Consider the following 22,335-nt stretch of genomic DNA (forward strand, 5'->3'; position numbering starts at 1 on the left):
ACCATAACAGTACTAGCCATATATTGACCCCCCCATAACAGTACCATCTTAGTGCCACCATAATACTATTTGATACACACCCATAACAGTGTCAGCTCAATACTACTGTAATAATACTATCCACACACAACCCCCATAACAGTGCCACCTAATGCCACCATAACAGTAGTAGTCACACAGTGACCCCATAACAGTGCCACCTAATGCCACCATAGCAGTACTAGTCACACACGACCCCCGTAGCAGTGCCACCTAATGCCACCATAGCAGTACTACTCACACACGACCCCCGTAGCAGTGCCACCTAATGCCACCATAGCAGTACTACTCACACACGACCCCCGTAGCAGTGCCACCTAATGCCACCATAGTAGTGCCACCTAATGCCACCATAGCAGTACTAGTCACACACGACCCCCATAGCAGTGCTATCAGCAGTAGTCCCATAATAATGCCCTTCAGATGGAAGCGTGGGAGGAGCACTAAATTTGTCAGATTAGGGCAGAATCCCAGGACTGATTAGACATTTTATTGTGGGGGGGGGGGGGGGAGGGGGGGAGCAGCCATGTTGTTGACTTGTCGGCTGCTTGTCCTGTGTAATGTCTCCTTGTGGGCTTGTCAGACACAGGCCGCCGTAATGACCTGATTATAAGCACAGCTGCAGGCTGAACCAGCATCTATATGTGACTGAATACGTCCTGTGTAGAGTAACTACGGTAATTTCCTTCTCCTCACAGCCTCCTGCTGGTTGCTCCAGTCCTGAGGAGGTTTCTTCTGAGGGAAGGTTCTGGAAGTTTCCCTCCTCTGTTGTTTGCATCCTCTGGGGCCCAGCCGAGGTTATAGGGGCCACTTACCGCATATCTGGTGTGTGAAGTATTGACCCAGATATTACACATTGTCTGTATTGTCACACATGAGGCACTTTACCACAATGATTTGTTCTTGTGTATTTATGTTATTTTTGTCAGTACAACAAATGGCCTCCCTCCATTTATACGTTGTGGTAAAGAACTGGGAGTCACGCACAGAGACACAGAGCGACACGTGAGCGGAAATGGCCTCAAATTTATGAGGATGGCGTCCAGGATGTACTGCTTTTGGCTCGGTTCACAGCATACGGCAGAAGCGCGTCACATCATTCGTGCCTGTAAGGAAACCACTTGTAAAAAAAAAATAATATGGCGCTAGTCACATCTCGTGTGGAAAGTTGTGTTAACATTCATAGCGAATTCAGTCAGAAACGGACACAAAGGACCCCGGAGGCATTGCGTGTACTTGCAATGTACATAACATGATGTGGCGGTCGCGTGTCGTGGCCAAGGTTGTCGTGTAGCCCTGCCTAAATGATAAAATTCTCTCTTCTTGCAGCTACCACTAGGGGGAGCTATCTGCACATGGATGTCTACAGCATGCATAGATCTGGATGCAGTGTGCTGCCCCTAGTGGCAGCTGTATACAAACACTATGGGCAGTGGCAGATATGATATTTCTGGGGCCGCAAGCAAAGTTATGTCTGGGGCCCTGTATCTCACTGCTAAGCTCCGCCCTGTTGCTCTGCTAAGCTCCGCCCCGTGCCAGCCCTACATTTAGCAGTGTGGCCTGCTCTACAGATGGGAAGGCCCCCTCCACCATGGAGCCCTGGGCCGCTAAACTGCAAGGTGGTATGTCCACCTTTTTCAGTCCTTTTTTGTGTGGTTTTTTAAGCCAACTGCATGTGACCAGCAGGGGGCCCTCTGATTCTTGGCTTCCATGGTTTTGCCACTTCAGCAAATAGAATTTATTATGCAGAGAAAGTTTCCATGGTTACGACCACCCAGCAGTCCAGCAGCATGGCCGTGCTTGTACACTATAGAAAAAAGAACCAGCCTATGTGAGCTCCCATGGTCCCGGCCACCAGAGAGGCTGCCATTTTTTCTAATAGTGTGCAAGCACGACCACCACTGATGGATTGCAAAAATGCACCAAGCCAGCAAAGGAAGCAATATAGATAATAACAATATATTAGTAAGTGCCTTGTACTTTCTCTACATGATAAATGGATGAAGACAGCAGACATAACATTCTTGTGCTGTCCACATTTTTTTGCACCCCCATAGAAATAAATGATTCTGCATCTGATCCGTAAAAAATGCAAACCGAAAATACGTTTGTGTGCATGAGGCCTAAGGGTCCATTCACACGTCCGCAATTTCGTTCCGCATTTTGCGCAACGGAATTGCGAACCCATTTATTTCTATGGGGCAGCACGATGTGCTGCCCGGATCCGGAATTGAGGATCTGCACTTCCAGGTCTGCAAGTCACTGGATCTGTTCTTGACTTACAGTACAGTATTAGAATGTATTGGCTCCGATGAGCCGAAGTTATTACTTCTCGAAGTCTCGTGAGACTTTGCATAATAACTTCAGAAATTGATTTATACTGTAAAAAAACATTTCCTGAACTCCGTTTCAGTTCCAAGTGATCCACATAATTTATGAAGTTATTGCGCGAAGTCTCGCAAGACTATGCAAAGTAATAACTTTCGGCTCTTCAGAGCCAATACATTCTAATACTGCTCCGTACAGTATTAGAACGAAGTTTTATGCGAATCGACTTTGGATGTTTCATCCAAAGTCGATTCGCTCATCCCTAAATATAACATACCTAATGTGCCACTTATAATAAGAATTAGCAACACAAGTGATGTCATACATCTTATTCGCATTTTATTTAATTTCATAAGGCCTCTCATACTGGTTTTATATTTTTCTTCCTCTAGCCAGAATTCGTCTTCATTCAGACATGGCGAGCCCGCTGTGGAAAGCAATACATGTCACCCCATCCACATGTAGCGGAGCCTGAGGGCACTAGAGCAAAGTACGGTAGGTTATTTTTATTTCTAATAGTCCAACAAAGTATGAAACCAATACAATGATAAGTACACTTTTTTTATATACATTTAAAGAGAATTTGTCATTTCGGCCATAATTGACGGTTCAGGCGTTGCGGTTCTTAGATTCGGACTTTGGTCTTCTTTCCACAGCTCTGTTTTAAATCCGAAACCTACCAATGACAGCGGAGAATCACAATAACTAATACATATACAGTAATTGCATACGGGCTCATCAAAGTCATTTGTACCAGTTGGGGACATGGGCTGAATTTCTGGGACCCTGATACGAAAGTTTCTTGTCGGACCGGCTAACAGGTGATAGCGGCATTCTCTTCTAGGTGATTGCACTATATGAGCTCTGGATAAAAATCTAGTTCTTGGTGTTATCTCTGTCTGTATGAACACGTTCATCCAGAATCTGTAAATTCCTGCATTGCTTTTTGGCTGGTTTCACAGCAGAGATTTTGTTTTAAGTTTTTTTTTTAGGAGGCCAGATACGTTGATGCCTATAGTGATCTATAAAAGGTACTACATGCAAAGCGTATTGGGTTTGTGCTGTCTTGTTGCAGTTTTTTTTGCTGAGTGGTGTTTTTTTTCCAAACTCTGGGTTCTGGGTATGTAAATATTTTTTTTTGCTTTTGGGTTCATGCACACGAAAATGTGCCTCTCATGCCCATATTTCAGCCCCAGCAGTGTGTTCTCCATATCACGGATGCGGACCCATTCACTTGGATGGATCCGCCAGATACAGAGCGGTGCGGAGCGGAAGCACGGAGCGGAAGAACTATGGAGCGTTAATGTGGGATTTTGGTCCATGCCTCCGCACTACTGCAAAAACATAGCACATGTTCTATCTTTGGCCGTATCTTGCGGACACATGGCTGATACTATTTGCGGTCCACAGCACAGATATAAGGCGCACATGAACGTATTGGTGTTTTTTTGTACCACTAAAAGACACCATAGAAACCGCTTACAGTGTTTTCCATACCACGTGTGTTTTGTATGGCATTTTTTCTAAGCAACTGTGTGAATCAGCTGCAACGTGCTGCATTTTTAAAAAGTGCAAGAGACCCAAAAAATGCCACCTAAATGAAAATGCTAGTAGCAGAAAAATAATGTTTGTACGTCCTACTTTCATATCTCCCATACACTTTCAGCTAAAATCTGGAGATGGCATTCTTAGCTCAAAAAACGCAATTTTGCCGTGAGGTTATGCGGAGTCCCTTCCCTCTGCCTAACCCCACAGATCCTGTGGTCACTATTGACAGCGGCATATGAAAGGATAAATGACAAGGTTCGGCACTATCGCCGATCCCAGTCATTGCAGCCAGGTGCCAGCTCTGTTATACATCCGGCACCCACCATGTATGATGCAAGCTCAGCATTTGAGCTTGCTCCATACATACCCTTAACGACGATCATGTACGTGATTGTGCATTAAGAGGTTAAATGGACACTTTTGAGGACATCTTAATCTAATTATATATCTTTTATTTTCTTTGCTAAAACATTATTTTTATAATTGTGTTTTAATTTAAATTTCCATTAGGCAATAAATCCTAATGAAAAAAAAATTTTGCCCAAATTTTTTGTAAAAATAAAATAAATAAAAATTGCCCATCAAAGATGTCAATAACATTTAACAGGATAGGTCATCAATATCACAGTGGCGGAGGGTTGACTCTCGGCACCCCTATCTATTAGGCTACTTTCACACTAGCATTTTGGCAGGATCAGCAAAAACGCTTCCCTTACTGATAATAAAACCGTCTGCATCCGTTATGAACGGATCCGGTTGTATTATCTGTAACATAGCCAAGACGGATCCGTTATGAACTCCATTGAAAGTCAATGGGGGATGGATCCGTTTTCTATTGTGTCAGAGTTAAATTGATCCATCCCCATTGACTTGCATTGTGGGTCACGCCAGAAGCGTTTTTCTCCAGTATTGAGATCCTTTGCTGTATCTCAATACCGGAAAATGTAAACGCAAGTGTGAAAGTAGCCTTAGCTGTTTGAAGGAGCTGCATCTTTTTTAAATGTTTACATGTACGTCGTCTACGTTGTAGTGGCGGTACAGTGTAATTACAGCTTCCTTTTTCATTCACTTGAATAGGACGAGCAGTTGTAAATACAATGTACCAGTAATACAGTAGATGGTGTGCAGTATACACTATACCAGTATACAGTAGACGGCGTGCAGTATACACTATACCAGTATACAGTAGACAGTGTGCAGTAGACACTGTACGAGTATACAGTAGACGGCGTGCAGTAGACACTGTACGAGTATACAGTAGACAGTGTGCAGTAGACACTGTACGAGTATACAGTAGACTGCGTGCAGTAGACACTGTGCAAGTATACAGTAGACGGCGTGCAGTAGACACTGTACGAGTATACAGTAAATGGCGTGCAGTAGACACTGTGCCAGTATACAGTAGACGGTGTACAGTAGACAATGTACGAGTATACAGTAGATGGCGTGCAGTAGACACTGTGCCAGTATACAGTAGACGGCGTGCAGTAGACACTGTACGAGTATACAGTAGACGGCGTGCAGTAGACAATGTACCAGTATACAGTAGATGGCGTGTAGTAGACACTGTGCCAGTATACAGTAGACGGCGTGCAGTAGACACTGTACGAGTATACAGTGGACGGTGTACAGTAGAAAATGTACGAGTATACAGTAGACAGTGTGCAGCAGACACTGTACCAGTATACAGCAGACGGTGTGCAGTAGACACTGTACCAGTATACAGTAGACAGTGTGCAGTAGACACTGTACCAGTATACAGTAGACGGCGTGCAGTAGACACGGTACCAGTATACAGTAGACGGCGTGCAGTAGACACTGTACCAGTATACAGTAGACAATGTGCAGTAGACACTGTACCAGTATACAGTAGACGGCGTGCAGTAGACACTGTACCAGTATACAGTAGATGGCGTGCAGTAGACACTGTACCAGTATACAGTAGATGGCGTGCAGTAGACACTGTACCAGTATACAGTAGACGGCGTGCAGTAGACACTGTACCAGTATACAGTAGACAGCGTGCAGTAGACACGGTACCAATATACAGTAGACGGCGTGCAGTAGACACGGTACCAGTATACAGTAGACGGCGTGAAGTAGACACTGTACCAGTATACAGTAGACGGCGTGCAGTAGACACTGTACCAGTATACAGTAGATGGCGTGAAGTAGACACTGTACCAGTATACAGTAGACGGCGTGCAGTAGACACTGTACCAGTATACAGTAGATGGCGTGCAGTAGACACTGTACCAGTATACAGTAGACAGCGTGCAGTAGACACTGTACCAGTATACAGTAGACAGCGTGCAGTAGACACTGTACCAGTATACAGTAGACGGCGTGCAGTAGACACTGTACCAGTATACAGTAGATGGCGTGCAGTAGACACTGTACCAGTATACAGTAGACAGCGTGCAGTAGACACGGTACCAATATACATAGACGGCGTGCAGTAGACACTGTACCAGTATACAGTAGATGGCGTGCAGTAGACACTGTACCAGTATACAGTAGACAATGTGCAGTAGACACTGTACCAGTATACAGTAGACAGTGTGCAGTAGACACTGTACCAGTATACAGTAGACGGCGTGCAGTAGACACTGTACCAGTATACAGTAGACAGTGTGCAGTAGACACTGTACCAGTATACAGTAGACGGCGTGCAGTAGACACGGTACCAGTATACAGTAGACGGCGTGCAGTAGACACGGTACCAGTATACAGTAGATGGCGTGCAGTAGACACTGTACCAGTATACAGTAGATGGCGTGCAGTAGACACGGTACCAGAATACAGTAGATGGCGTGCAGTAGACACTGTACCAGTATACAGTAGATGGCGTGCAGTAGACACTGTACCAGTATACAGTAGATGGCGTGCAGTAGACACTGTACCAGTATACAGTAGATGGCGTGCAGTAGACACGGTACCAGTATACAGTAGATGGCGTGCAGTAGACACTGTACCAGTATACAGTAGACGGCGTGCAGTAGACACTGTACCAGTATACAGTAGACGGCGTGCAGTAGACACTGTACCAGTATACAGTAGACGGCGTGCAGTAGACACGGTACCAGTATACAGTAGACGGCGTGCAGTAGACACGGTACCAGTATACAGTAGACGGCGTGCAGTAGACACGGTACCAGTATACAGTAGACGGCGTGCAGTAGACACGGTACCAGTATACAGTAGACGGCGTGCAGTAGACACGGTACCAGTATACAGTAGACGGTGTGCAGTAGACACTGTACCAGTATACAGTAGACAGCGTGCAGTAGACACGGTACCAGTATACAGTAGACGGCGTGCAGTAGACACGGTACCAGTATACAGTAGACGGCGTGCAGTAGACACTGTACCAGTATACAGTAGATGGCGTGCAGTAGACACGGTACCAGTATACAGTAGAGGGCGTGCAGTAGACACTGTACTAGTATACAGTAGAGGGCGTGCAGTAGACAGCTGTTCAAACAGCTGATCAACGGAGGTGCCAAGAATCAGTCCTTTACTAATCTGATATGGATGACCTATCCTGAGGATAGGTCATCCATATCACGAAACCAGAATATCCCTTTAAATATACAAAAATGCTTAGGCCCTATCTTGGACACAATGACGCCATTTTCAGTACGGTCACAAGGTATGGAAAGGCTGCAGCTTATGTCAGACTTTCCTTGATTTGGATCAGAATTCAGTACTCACCAGAATTCCTTAAAAGGTCAGGATTTCCTGTTTTAAACTGTGAAAAAAATAAGCATTCAGTTAGTTTTATTCCTTATAATTATTGTATACAGCAATTCTCATAGAGACCGATCAATGATCCTATTTGTAGGGCTACTTTCACACTTGCAGCAGCTGCGTTTTTTGTCCGGCCGCCTCTCGGCTTGTGTGCTGTGCCGTGGCCGAACCTCCTGCTCGCCCCCATTATAGTAAATGTGGCCTGAGTGGACTTCCGTCGGCACGGGGGGGCTAGCGTTAGCAAGGATCCGGCAGGGGAACAGCCTGCCGGACCGTGCTGCCCGAAGTGTGAAAGTAGCCTTAAAACCAGATTTTATAGAGCAAGTGGCATGATTTTTTTTAATGTAAAGAGAGATAACAAATTCAATATGTAATATCTGACACTAGAGCACGGCTGTCCAGTACATACAACAGTGCCTTGGGTAACACCAATGCTAATAAACAGGGCTGATGTCAGGCTTGGTTCACATCACCTGTAAAAAAACAAAAACAAATCCTGAGCATCCGTTTTGCACATTTTGCATCCGTTTCCATCTGGGATATGTATTATTATTATTTTTTTGCATGCATGACGTTTTTTGTTTTTTTTTACGTTTAATACGGCTAAAATGGATGCAAAATATGCATAGCAGATGCTTAAAATACAGGATTCGATTTATTAAAATTTTCAGTTCTTCTAATGGATCATAAAAATGGAAACTGAAACGGTGATGTGAACCCGGCCTAATAAGACATTTTTTTTCCTACTGGAACAATAGGGGAGATTTATCAAACTAGTGTAAATGAGCTTTGAAAAATGAAAGGTGGAATATTATTGGTTGCTGTGGGCAACTAAGACAGTTCTACTTTACACCAGTTTGATAAATCTCCACCAATGTATCCTCAGGCCTTTCTAAGCAGCCATAAAAAAGAATGATACAAAAAAAAAAAAAGACACATAAAATCAATCAATAGTTTATCTTACATTCAACTACATTAAAAAACCACTAAAATATACACACTTAGCAAAAATATAAACGAAACACTTTTGGTTTTGCTCCCATTTTGCATGAGCTGAACTCAAAGATCTGAAACATTTTCTACAGACACAAAAGACCCATTACTCTCAAATATTGTTCACAAATCTGTCTAATCTGTGTTAGGGAGCACTTCTCCTTTGCCGAGATAATCCACCCCACCTCACAGGTGTGGCATATCAAGGTGCTGATTAGACAGCATGAATATTGCACAGGTGTGCCTTAGACTGCCCACAATAAAAGGCCACTCTGAAATGTGCAGTTTGATCACACAGCACAATGCCACAGATGTCGCAATATTTGAGAGAGCGTGCAATTGGCATGCTGACTGCAGGAATGTCCACCAGAGCTGTTGCCCATGCAATGAATGTTTATTTCTCTACCATAAGCTGTCTCCAAAGGTGTTTCAGAGAATTTGGCAGTACATGTGCAACTTGTCCAGCAAACAAACAAGACCTCACACGGATATGTGAACTTAAAGAGAAAAGGTTATGGTGACAGAAAGGCAGGGAGTAGAAATGGAAAAATCTGAACAATCTCATAAAGGGGTTAAAGAAGTAAATCAACCAAAAGCATGATTTGTGTTTTGGAATGGCCAAATCAGAGTCCTGACCTTAAAGGGTCTCTATACTAACCTTTCAAAATATTTTCCATATGTCACAAAGAAACAAAAGTTTAGATCGCTGGGGGTCTGATCGCAGAGACTCCCAACTGCTCCTAGAATGAGGGAAGAGAAGAGCACTCTCTGTGTCCTTGCTGCTCAAGGCAGGCTCCATACAAGGTCTCTATGACATATCAAAAGTTTTTTGAAGCTTTAGTAACTCTTTAACTTACAAGAAGCTGCGACCTGCAGAGGCCCATTTACACAAGGCACCCCAGAAACTTTTTCAGGGAGGAATGGTCAAAAATATTTCTTCAACATTGTGCATGGTGGCCTACTCTCCCAACACACAGGTCTCAGCTTTTCAGCCCAGCACAGGGCTCAGTTCCCACACCAGCGATTGCCAGAGCTCCTCTATCAGAGAGAGGTAATCACTCACAGCTGACACTGCTGGCTGGGTTTATTATAGGCCAGTCAAGACCCGGCCTGGAACGTGGGGAGTAGTAACTCACCCATCACTTTGACTACTCCCAGTAAGAGCCATCCTGGATCAGCTATACAGCCATACTGAAATAGCAAAGTGTCAATCAGCATTAGCTGCCGCTGACACCTGAAAATACCGGCTCTTACTTCACATCAACAACGGACCCTTGTGCCTTCCTACAATGGTTATTACATGTATTTACTGTGAGCAAACCAGATTTATTTTTACATTTATTTATTATTAGCGCTGACATATTCTGCAGACTTTAGCCCCAACGGTACTCACAATCTATGTTCCCTATCAGTACGTCTATGGCATGTGGGAGGGAAACCCATACAAACATGTGGAGAACATACAAACTCCATACAGATGTTGTCCTTGGTCAGATTCAAACCCAGGCCCCAAAAGCTGCAAGGCTCTAGTGCTAACCACTGAGCCCCCTAAAGCCTGCATTTTGACTGCTGGAGGCAGAACCGCTGACAAGGTGACCTTTTTTTGTTATGCAAGAACTTTCTACTTTGTGTGAACAAACACAAACCTTGCAAAGAATATTTTTGTTTGAACTTATGTGTGAATAAACACGGACATTTGAATTACGAACTTGTACTTTGCCTCTGTACTGCACCCACTTATCCCAACTATCAGAGCGAATCCCCACACCATCTACAGATTATACATACTTTTTTTTAAATCCTGACCACCCATAAAATACTACAATTGTAAATCTCAACACCACAGTCACGGTCCACTTAAAATCCCATGCGGAGCTCTCGCATGTGTCAATTATAACAACGTTCTTTGTGGCTTAGTTCCTGCAATGAATGGCTGGGTTTAGACAATCCACTTTATAATATCCAAAAATAAAGATATCAAAGAGCAGATATTATAAAGTGGATTGTCTAAACCCAGCCATTCATTGCAGGAATTAAGCCACAAAGACCCTCGTTATAATTGACACATGCGAGAGCCCCGCATAAGATTTTAAGTGGACCGTGACTGTGGTGTCGAGATTTACAATTCATTCAGCAGGACCGCGCTGACGTCACCACGCTCACCACGTGGTGAGCGCAATTACGTCATCAAATTTCCTTTTGCAGGCCCTGAAAGATGAAGAAAGAAGACAATGCCGGCTGCACGAACAACTGGATGAGGTGAGTTAATTTTTTAAAAAAATTTTAATCCCTCAAGCAACATTTTAGTAAGCATTCTGTATTTAGAATGCTATTATTTTCCTTTATAACCATGTTATAAGGGAAAATAATAAAATATTCAGAACACCTAACCCAAACCCGAACTTCAGTGAAGAAGTCCGGGTTCGGGTCTGGGTCCACCTAAATTCTATTCTCAATCCGGGACGATGTGAAAGAGTCCTAAGACTTACCAAATTATCGTCATCTTCCAAAGGCTCATTCAATGCTTCAGGAGGAAAGGTGCCGTCTTCACTTTCAAAAGGCCTGAACGAGTTTGGAAAGTGTTCCTATGATGAAGAGCACGTCATGTAACGAAGCAGGTAACATAGTAACATAGTATATAAGGCCGAAAAAAGACATTTGTCCATCCAGTTCGGCCTGTTATCATGCAAGTTGATCCAGAAGAAGGCAAAAAAAAACCTGTGAGGTACAAGCCAAAAATCCTTCCATTCAGGCAATCAGATAACTCCCTGGATCAACAACCCCTCTCTAGTAGCTATAGCCTGTAATATTATTACAGTCCAGAAATACATCCAGGCCCCTCCTGAACTCTTTTAGTGAACTCACCATCACCACCTCCTCAGGCAGAGAGTTTCATAGTTTCACTGCTCATACCGTAAAGAATCCTTTTCTATGTTTGTGTAAAAACCTTCTTTCCTCCAGACGCAGAGGATGTCCCCTCGTCACAGTCACAGTCCTAGGGATAAATAGATGATGGGAGAGATCTCTGTACTGACCCCTGATATATTTATACATAGTTATTAGATCTCCCCTCAGTCATTTTTTTTCTAAAGTGAATAACCCTAATTTTGATAATCTTTCAGGGTACTGTAGTTCCCTCATTCCCGTAATTACTTTAGTTGCCCTCCTCTGTACCCTCTCCAGCTCTGCTATGTTTGCCTTGTTCACAGGAGCCCAGAACTGTACACAGTCCTCCATGTGTGGTCTGACTAGTGAATTGTAAAGTGGTAGGACTATGTTCTCATCACGGGCATCTATGCCCCTTTTGATGCAACCCATTATCTTATTAGCCTTGGCAGCAGCTGCCTGACACTGGTTTCTACAGCTTAGTTTGCTGTTCACTAGAATTCTTAGGTCCTTTTCCATGTTAGTGTTACCCAGTGTTTTACCATTTAGTATGTACAGGTGACTTGCATTACTCCTTCCCATGTGCATAACCTTACATTTGTCAGTGTTAAACCTCATCTGCCACTTCTCTGCCCAAGCCAATCTATCCAGATCCATCTGTCTGTAGCAGTATACTGTCCTCTGTAGTATATATACAGTACACTGTCCTCTGTAGTAGATACACAGTATACTGTCCTCTGTAGTATATATACAGTACACTGTCCTCTGTAGTAGATACACAGTATACTGTCCTCTTCCGTGTCAATTACTTTACACAGTTTAGTGTCATCTGCAAAGATTGATATTTTACTGTGCAAGCCTTCTACAAGATCATTAATAAATATATTGAAGAGAATAGGGCCCAATACTGACCCCTGAGGTACCCCACTAGTGACAGTGACCCAATCTGAGTGTGTATCGTTAATAACCACCCTCTGTTTTCTATCACTCAGCCAGTTACTTACCCACATACAGACGTTTTCTCCCAGTCCGAGCATTCTCATTTTATATACTAACCTTTTATGTGGTACAGTGTCAGATGCTTTGGAGAAGTCCAGATATACGACGTCTATTGATTCGCCGCTGTCAAGTCTAGAACTTACCACCTCATAGAAACTGATTAAATTAGTTTGACATGACCGATCCCTCATGAAGCCATGCTGATATGGCGTTATTTGCTTATTTTCATTGAGGTGCTCCAAGATAGCATCTCTTAGAATACCTTCAAATAGTTTACACACAACGAATGTTAAACTTAGTTTCCGGGCTCTGCTTTTGGATCCTTTTTGAATATTGGCACCACATTTGCTATGCGCCAATCCTGTCAGTATAGAGTCCTTAACTATCAGAAATAAGGGTCTGGCAATGACATTACCTAATTCTCTTAGGATACGGGGGTGTATGCCATTCGGTACTGGCGATTTGTCTAGTTTAATCTTTTTAAGACGCTGCTGTACTTCTTCCTGGGTCAGACAGGACACTTTTAATGGGGAATCTACTTTTACATTCGGCATTTCATCTGACAGTTTATTTTCTTCAGTGAATACAGTGGAGAAAAAAATATTTAATAGCTTTGCTTTCTTCTCATCGCTCTCTGCGACTCCCCCCTCATCACTCTGTAAAGGGCCGACACCTTCAGATTTATACTTTTTACCATTTATATAATTGAAGAACATTTTAGGGTTAGTTTTGCTCTCTTTGGCAATTAATCTCTCGGTCTCTAGTTTGGCCTGCTTTTATTTGTTTTTTACATATTCTATTTTTATCCTTATAGTTTTTCAGTGCTTCCTCGCTACCCTCCTGTTTTAGTAATTTAAATGCTTTATTTTTGTTATTTATTGCCTTCTTTACAGTTCTATTTATCCACATTGGTTTCTTCTTGTCCCTTAACCTTTTATTCCCATACGATATGCACCTCTCACAATTAGATTTTAGGATGCTTTTAAAGATATCCCATTTTGTGGCTGTATTTTTATTTTTGAGGACTCTGTCCCAGTTAGTTAGGCCTATGGCCTCTCTTAGTTGGCTGAATTTAGCTTTTTTGAAGTTTGGTATTTTTGTTCCTCCCTGAAGATACTCTCTTTTGAAAGATAATTGGAAGGTTATTACTTCATGGTCTCTATTCCCCAGGTGTCCCCCGACCTGCACATCTGTTGTTCTGTCAGGCCTATTGGTTAATACTAAGTCCAGTATGGCCGTCCCTCTAGTCGGGTCCTGAACCAGTTGGGAAGGTAATGGTCTTTGGTTATTGCCAAGAACTTTATGGGATGTACAGGTTTCAGTTTCCCAGTCTATATCTGGGTAGTTGAAGTCCCCCATAATAACCACCTCATTATGATTTGCCGCCTCGTCTATCTCATTCAGTAGTAGATTTTCTGTGGACTCTGGTATATTAGGTGGTTTATAATAAACTCCAATTAGTATTTTATTATTGTTTTTGCCTCCATGTATCTCTACCCACAGTGACTCCACATGTTCATGTCCCTCACTTATATCTTCTCGGACTGTGGGCTTTAGGCAGGACTTTACATAAAGGCAGACCCCTCCCCCGGTTTTGACGATCCTTTCTAAACAGACTGTAACCCTCTACATTAACCACCCAGTCATGGATATCATCCAGCCATGTCTCAGTTATTCCCACTGTCATAGCTATCATCCAGCCGTGTCTCAGTTATTCCCACTGTCATAGCTATCATCCAGCCATGTCTCAGTTATTCCCACTGTCATAGCTATCATCCAGCCGTGTCTCAGTTATTTCCACTGTCATAGCTATCATCCAGCCATGTCTCAGTTATTCCCACTGTCATAGCTATCATCCAGCCATGTCTCAGTTATTCCCACTGTCATAGCTATCATCCAGCCATGTCTCAGTTATTCCCACTGTCATAGCTATCATCCAGCCATGTCTCAGTTATTCCCACTATGTCATATACAGTATTATTAGTATACATATAGTTTATTTATATTTTTTACCTTCTGAACATTCTTTCCTTCTGAACTGTTCTAGTCCCTCCATCCATTCCTCCCCAAGTCCCATTACATTGCCCCCGGTCTCAAAAATGCAGATAGTTTTAAATCTGGGGCTACATTGCAACTTTAGCCACAAGACACACCTTGTGTGCCCAAATATTGGGGTGTAGCATAGCCTGTATTGCAGGAAATAAAAGTGAATGGGATTGCTGTGCAACTCGCAGGTTGCAGGATCTCTTGCGACTGTTGGGTCACTGTCACAGCAATATGTGAGTTGCAGTGCAACCATGTACACTTGTATTAGCTGTGATACAGGCTTTGCCACCTTACGACGTTTGGTCACTCGACGTGGCCATAGTCACCGTGTAGCCTCAGTCTATAGATGCATTCACACAGCCATGTCCATTTTGCAGTCTGCAAACCAGAGACACCAGCCTCAACATACAGATCGCAGACCTATTGAAGTCAATCAGTCCACACCGAAATGCGGGGTGCGCATGGCCAATGTCGAAACAGACACAGTCTGTGTGAATACACCCTTAGGCTATATACACATACGTTTTTTTTTTTCCACAATGTAATTTTCTTAATTGGGGCGTAAAACTGTTTTTCTGTGAATACAACAATCCATATAGTTATTGGCTCATGGCTAAGCATTATATAGAACCTCTCCAGGGGATACACAGGAGATATTAAATACCCACTTCGAAAATGAGCACTTACTTTGATCACAGAGAAAACACTCTTAATAAAGTGCCGCATGCAACATCCAGTGTAAATGACTATTATCAATTTCAACCATTTTCCATTGCATAAAAATGAGTTTACTATGGACCACATAAAGTCTACTAAGTTTGCTATGGTTCTCAAATTAGGTTTCCATGCTAGTCCTCTGTCTGTGGGTTTTGGTGAATGGTCTTTTGTCATTTTAAATGTCCTAATAAGTAAATACATCATTAAAATAATATATAAGACCATTAAAGGGGTTGTCCAAAGATTTAAAGAGGACCTCTCACCGCTCCTGACAGGCCTGTTTTAATAGCTTCATGCAATCCCCATGTAATAACAATTCTGGAGCATCTATCCTTATGTCTCTATGTTCTGCCGTTCCTTTATTATTTCTACTAGAAGTTATGAATAAATTGCTAGCAGTCTGCAGTAAGGGTACAGAGGGGGGTAACTAGTTGGAGGGGTGTACTTGCACAGTCTCACTCTATCCAATCAGTGCTGCTGTTTTCATGTACTATATGACATGTACTATATAATGTCTGATTTTCATTTTTTTACATCAGTCATGGCATGACCTCTTTAACTATACACTAAATAATCTAGCAAGGGGAAAGCAGTTTCTGGTTCCAAAATAACACAAATAACGCCTGAACACTGGCGTTATTCTCATGGAGTTCATTATCCTACAGGCTCCTGTTTTATCCCCTTAGGCTACTTTCACACTCGCATTTTGTGCGGATCCGTTCAGATAATACAACCGTCTGCATCCGTTCAGAACGGATCCGTTTGTATTATCTTTAACATAGCCATGACGGATCCGTCTTGAACACCATTGAAAGTCAATGGAGGACGGCTCTGTTTTCTATTGTGCCAGATTGTGTCAGTGAAAACAGATCCGTCCCCATTGACTTACAATGTGTGTCCAGGACGGATCCGTTTGGCTCAGTTTCATCAGACGGACACCAAAACGCTGCAAGCAGCCTCCAGAGCGGTAATGGAGACTGGAACGGAGGCAAACGGATGCATTCTGAGCGGATCCTTTTCTATTCAGAATGTATTAGAATGCAAACATGATCCGTTTTGGGCTGCTTGTGAGAGCCCTGAACGGATCTCAGCAAACGGAAAGCCAAAACGCGAGTGTGAAAGTAGACTTACCCCCAACTTTTTACTTACGTGACCCACAAGATCCCAATCATTTAATTACTGATTCAGGCTTACATTGCTCAGTGGATACGGGCAAGATGAATTAGGTTGTGCGGAATCACCAACGATCTCAAAGCCAGCCTAAAGGAAAAAACAATAGTAATTAATAGCTATGATGCAAATATGTAGAGGCCCATTTAAGTATTGATATATGACACTTTTGTGGAGTATATCATCACAGATTTAGTTACAAGCCTCCTTGTGACAAAATCTTTGAGTTTTGCCCTGTTCAACGTCACTTACTCGACAGGTCTAAAAAAAAAAGCGGGCATAATATGGAGGGGGGGTGGAGGGTGGGTAGGCAGACCCGTCTCATTCATCATTTTGTATGCCATTAAAAAATTACCGTACTTAAATGTATGCTAGCAAGGGAGCTGGCACGTCCTGCTAGAGGAAGCAACAAAGAAGCCTGCACCTCCACATAACTTTGGCGCGTCCTCCAGCAGTGGACGCACAATTAACACCGGTCTTAATAAATGTGCCCGTAATGTTTACATTAAAAGACTGAAATATACATTGTATCACATTTATAAAAAAATATTGACTAGAAGTAGATGCCTGGATATTGGATTAGTCTAATACTCTGGATTGTCGAGAGTAGAGAGCAATCATTCCCGATCAATGCCTACTTCTTAGGGCTCATGCACACGACCATATGTATTTTGCAGTTCGCAAAAATTACGGATGACGTCCATGTGCATTCCTTATTTTGCGGAACGGAACAGCTGGCCCCTAATAGAACAGTACTATCCTTGTCCGTAATGCGGACATTAATAGGACATGTTCTATTTTTTTGCGTAACGGCCATGCGGACATACGGAAATGGAATGCACACGGGGTAACTTCCGTTTTTTGGGGGAAAACCATTAAAATTTATGGTTACGCATACAGTCCACAAAAAAAAAACTGAACAGATATGGAAAGAAAATACTTTGTGTGCATGAGCCCTTAGTTACATTTTTATGCAGCAATGATCAGGGTTGTATGGGGCTAAATAATGCTATGATTGTTCTTCCCAATATATTTTCCTTGTTTGTCGGTAGTAAGTCCCTGTATACACCGGGCAATGTACTTCTGATTAATGAGGATTTTTTGTGCAGCTAATTTTTTTAGGTGACACAGGTATGGAGGTTGTTGGGAAAGGGCTTTAAAGGCTCTTTAACAGAGGTCGAGGATTTGGACAATTATCACAGATTAGTGTTACAAATACTTCTTCCTGATAATTGCCTCAATACTCGACCTGTGTTAAAAAGCCTTTAAAACCCCTTCCCAACAACCGTCATACCATGTACAGTACAGCGATTGTTGGGTCTTTAAAAATGGCACCTGCTCAGGGGTTGAGCACCCGCGCAGAAAAAACTGAACAACTGAACGCAATCGCAGACAAAACTGACTTAACTTGCTTGCAAAATGGTGTCAGTTTCACTGAACGCATCCAAAGCCAATCCGTCACGCTTGTGTGAAAGAGGCCTTAAACAGCTCCATGCTCAGTTGTCATGGTCCCACAGGTGACTGGTGTCAGGAGATCAGAGAGATTGGCTGAGTGTGGAGGAATCTAACAGCCTCCTTGATTTCTCTTTATTCAGTGTTTATAGGGTTACTGACCACTTCCCTTTTCTCAGCTGTTGCTCAGTGGTCATCACTTCCACCCTTTATAGTCTGACCCCAGCCTTCTGACTATGCGGTAGATAGCTTCATTTGGGTTTGGCTGAGCTGGTGTGAGGTCATCTCTGGTGTTCCTGTTCTTCCATCTCTACAGAAATTAAGTGCTGCATTTGTTTGTATTTGTTATATTCCCTGTTGTTGTATCTGGGCCTGAGACAGAGACTTCCATTCGTCCATCTGGGGAGGAATGGGTTGTCTCTGGCTCTATAATTATTCCAGGGCCTTATAGGGAAATATCAGGGCCTAGGTATCCTGCATATGAATATTCCTACCTTCAAGGTCTATTCATATTTATAGTCAGGGCCCGGATTAGGGTTGTCTAGGAGGTGACCTGTTTCTTCCCTAGTTTCCAGGCCCAGTTACTGTTCCCCTTCCCTCCTGTGTTCAGTGTGGAGAACCCCCCCCCCCCCCCCCGCCCCACACTGATCATAACATCTGTAATACGAACCATGCTTATATTGAACTCTTGTGCCACGTTTTGTAGATATCCCATGATTACGGCTGTGGAAGGCTTTTTGCCAGCGAGTAACTGTATTACCTGTAGAAACAAAGGGAGAGAAATAATTAAACAAAGATAGCCACTTTCATGATGTTCAGCATATGGGCAAATACCGGTGTCTTCTGCTAATCAGGTACTGTTATAGACAATGCAACCATATGGCGAAAAGAAGATTCTTTTTTTTGAATGTAGGATGAATTTACTCTATCGATGGACAAGCAATCTCGTATCTCATCAATAAGGCCTCTTTCACACGAGTGTGACGGATTGGCTCCGGATGCTAAGTTCAGTCAGTTTTGTCTGCAATTGTGTTCAGTTGTTCAATTTTTTCCGCGCGGGTGCAATGCGTTTTGATGCGTTTTTCACGCACGTGATAAAAAACTGATGGTTTACAAACTCTTACATCTCTTAGAAACCATCAGTGAAAAAACACATTTCATCCGCACTTGCTTGCGGATGCAATGCGTTTTTCATGCAGCCCTATTCACTTCTATGGGGCCAGCGTTGCATGAAAAACTCAGAATATAGAACATGCTGCGATTTTCACGCAAAGCACAAGTGATGCGTGAAAAACAACGCTCATGTACACAGACCCATTGAAATGAATGGGTCAGTATTCAGTGCGGTTGCAATGCGTTCACATCACGCATTTCACCTGAGCGGAAAACTTGCTCGCCTGAAAGGGGCCTAATTGCTACATGGAAATAACCATTAGGGTATGGTCTCATGGTGATGTCTGCATTATGGTCAAGCCACGGCTCCATGTCGGTGCTGTTTGCAAATTAACTGATTAACAACAACCAACTCCACTTGAAAACTGTGACAAAAGGGGATTATGGCGGCACAAAGGTTGAAGCTCAGCTTTGTGTGGACATCAGCGTGGCACCCCACCCTTAAAAGCATGTCTGGGACCTCAGGTGATTTTAAAGGGTTTCTATCATCAGAATTAATCGTATTACAACTAGCTGACGGTTTAGCATGTGACTAATGTCAGCCTGAACAAACTAGCCTATCCTACTTGTATTTATTCCCTTTTTTTTTCCAGGAAATTAAACTTCAGTTAATATGCTAATTAGCCCTCAGCAGGGGGGCGCCCGCCTAAGCTCATCTCTCTGACGAGCCGCCTCACTTATTACAGGCCAGCAGCCTGGTCTCTCGCGGTGTTCCAGTCCGTCAGATCGCCAGTGGTATGTGTAGACTGACTGCGATACCAAGCACGCATACAAGGCGCTGTGTTTGGTGAGCTGTGAGGGTGCCGCAGTCCTCACCAGAGTGCTGCAGCCTCTTTAACACAAATGATCGGCAGGGGTGCCACGAGTCAGACACCCACAGATCAGATACTGATGGCCTATCCTGACTTCCTGAGAATAGGTCATCAGTATTAAACACTCAACATTAAACCCTTTAAAGAGGACCTCTCCCTGCTCCTGACAGGCCTGTTTTAATAGCTTCATGCATTCCCCATGAAATAACAGTTCTGGTGCATCTATTCTTATGGCTCTATGTTGTGCCGTTCCTTTATTATTTCTACTAGGAGATATGAATGAATTGCTAGCAGTTTGCAGTAAGGGTACAGAGGGGAGGTAACCAGTTGGGGGGGTGTACCTGCACAGTGTAAGGGGAGCTGGCGACGCGTGCTCTCCTTGCAGCGCCGGCGACACCCCGTCTGTGTGGAGTGAGGACGCGGCCGCCGTCCACGTTCCCATGGTGACGGCAGGGTGGGGAGAACCCGGCCGCGCGCGTTTCAGCGTGGGTGGCTTTCTCCCTCCCCTAGGCAACGAGCAGCAGGGGAGCTGAGCGCCGATAGGAATTAATCGGCGCTCAGCTGCATTGAGGTGCGTGACGCTGGCCACGTCACGTGACTCATCTGTTGGGGCTATTTAACAGGCAGTCTGCTGGCCACAGGTTGCCTGTGATTGGTCTTTTAACTTCACTAGCGTTTGCCTGCATGTGTGACTTTGTGTACTCGACCTTGGCTTAAATTTGACTCTTGATCCTGTGTTACCCCTTTGTACTGCATGACCTCCTGATTTCAGCTTGTGTTTGATGTTGATTTTGGTGTTTCCCCTGGTACTTACGTGATCTTCTGGTTCTGACCTCGGCAAGTTTTGACCTTGATATTGCGTTCTGCCTCAGTGTTCACTTTTGTGTGTTCTGTCCTAGCTTTCTTGTTTTCTCCGCTGTTGTTCCTCCCTGTAAGCCCCCCGCACGTACTTAAGCTAGGGACCGCCGCCCAGTTGTACATCGCCAGTTAGGACGGACTGTGCAAGTAGGTAGGGATAGTGGTGTGGGAGGAGCTTAGGGCTGCACTTATCCCTACTGTTTGTGACACACAGACTCACTCTATCCAATCAGTGCTACCATTGTCCGACTGTGCAGGGACGCACCCCAACTGGTTACCTCCCCTCTGTACCCTTACTGCAGACTGCTAGCAATAATTCATAGCTTCTAGTAGAAATAATAAGGGAATGACACAACATAGAGCCATAAGAATAGATGATCCAGAATTGTTATTACACGGGGAATGCACGTAGCTATTAAAACAGGCCTGTCAGGAGAGGTGAAAGGTGCTCTTTAATGCTGTGGCGGTGGAATGGGCAGACCTGTTCAAATTCATACCATCCTTGAAAAAACTGGGATTTAAACACCAGACCTGGGCCACTTCCTTCACAAGTACCATATCATCTGCATAGGAGGCGTCTGTGATACATAAACCTTTGGTTCATCCAATAAGCTCATTACGTGGATCTCGCTGCTCGGATTCCCAGTTGGATAACATAATGTGCACACAATACACATAATTAACTTACTTTCTGATTGACTGTCCCAAGATTGTTGGCCCGACAGAGGTTGCCATATTCTTTGCTGTATTTGAGGCAAAGTTGTTGAGTTACCTGTAATACAATGTACCACGGTCACTCCATCAATGTAGTCTCCCCAATAAATAAATCTTGTCATTATTATCAATAATGATAAACTACAACTTCCAACAGAAGATTACTAGTCTTGTCTTAATTGTCTGCAATCAGGGCAAACTGCTGTAAACTATTTCTACCTACTTTCTTCAGCTCAGAGACCTCAACTTCAAAATAAGGGGCAGCCCAGATGATAGTAGACACCGCTTCCGCGAGGGTCGGGTCAAGGCTCCTGCATATAAAGAAAACAGGACAGTGTTATCTGAGCAGAATTTCCAGTGTAATTAGAGAAAATAAAATGATGGGATCGCTCCTGACTGGTGTTTTAGGGTTTTTTCCATTAAATACATAAATGATCAATGACCTACAGAACCCCCAAATTTCTGAGAAAATGGGTCCCAGCCGACATGTGCAATCACTATCGATTACAGTGAATGGAGATATAGAGACAGCTGATTTCAGTGCTTGCAATAGACTACAAGTGATTACATTAGTAACGAAGAGCATGCATTGGTTTTCTGAAGAACTGTTTTGTGGCAGAAAAGGATTTTTCTAAACTGAAGGATAAGGGCTCATGCACACAACCGTCAGATGTTTTGCAGTCTGCAAATTGCAGATTCACAAAACACGGATACCGGCCATGTGCATTCTGCATTTTCCAGAAAAGAACATCCGGCCCCTAATAAAACAGTCTTATCCTTGTCCATAATGCGGACAATAATAGGACATGAGTAAATATAAGGTAGTACAGGCTCTCTCTCATCCAAGAAT

Source organism: Bufo gargarizans, chromosome 10, assembly GCF_014858855.1.
Source record: "Bufo gargarizans isolate SCDJY-AF-19 chromosome 10, ASM1485885v1, whole genome shotgun sequence".
In the NCBI taxonomy this organism is placed as follows: Eukaryota; Metazoa; Chordata; class Amphibia; order Anura; family Bufonidae; genus Bufo; species Bufo gargarizans.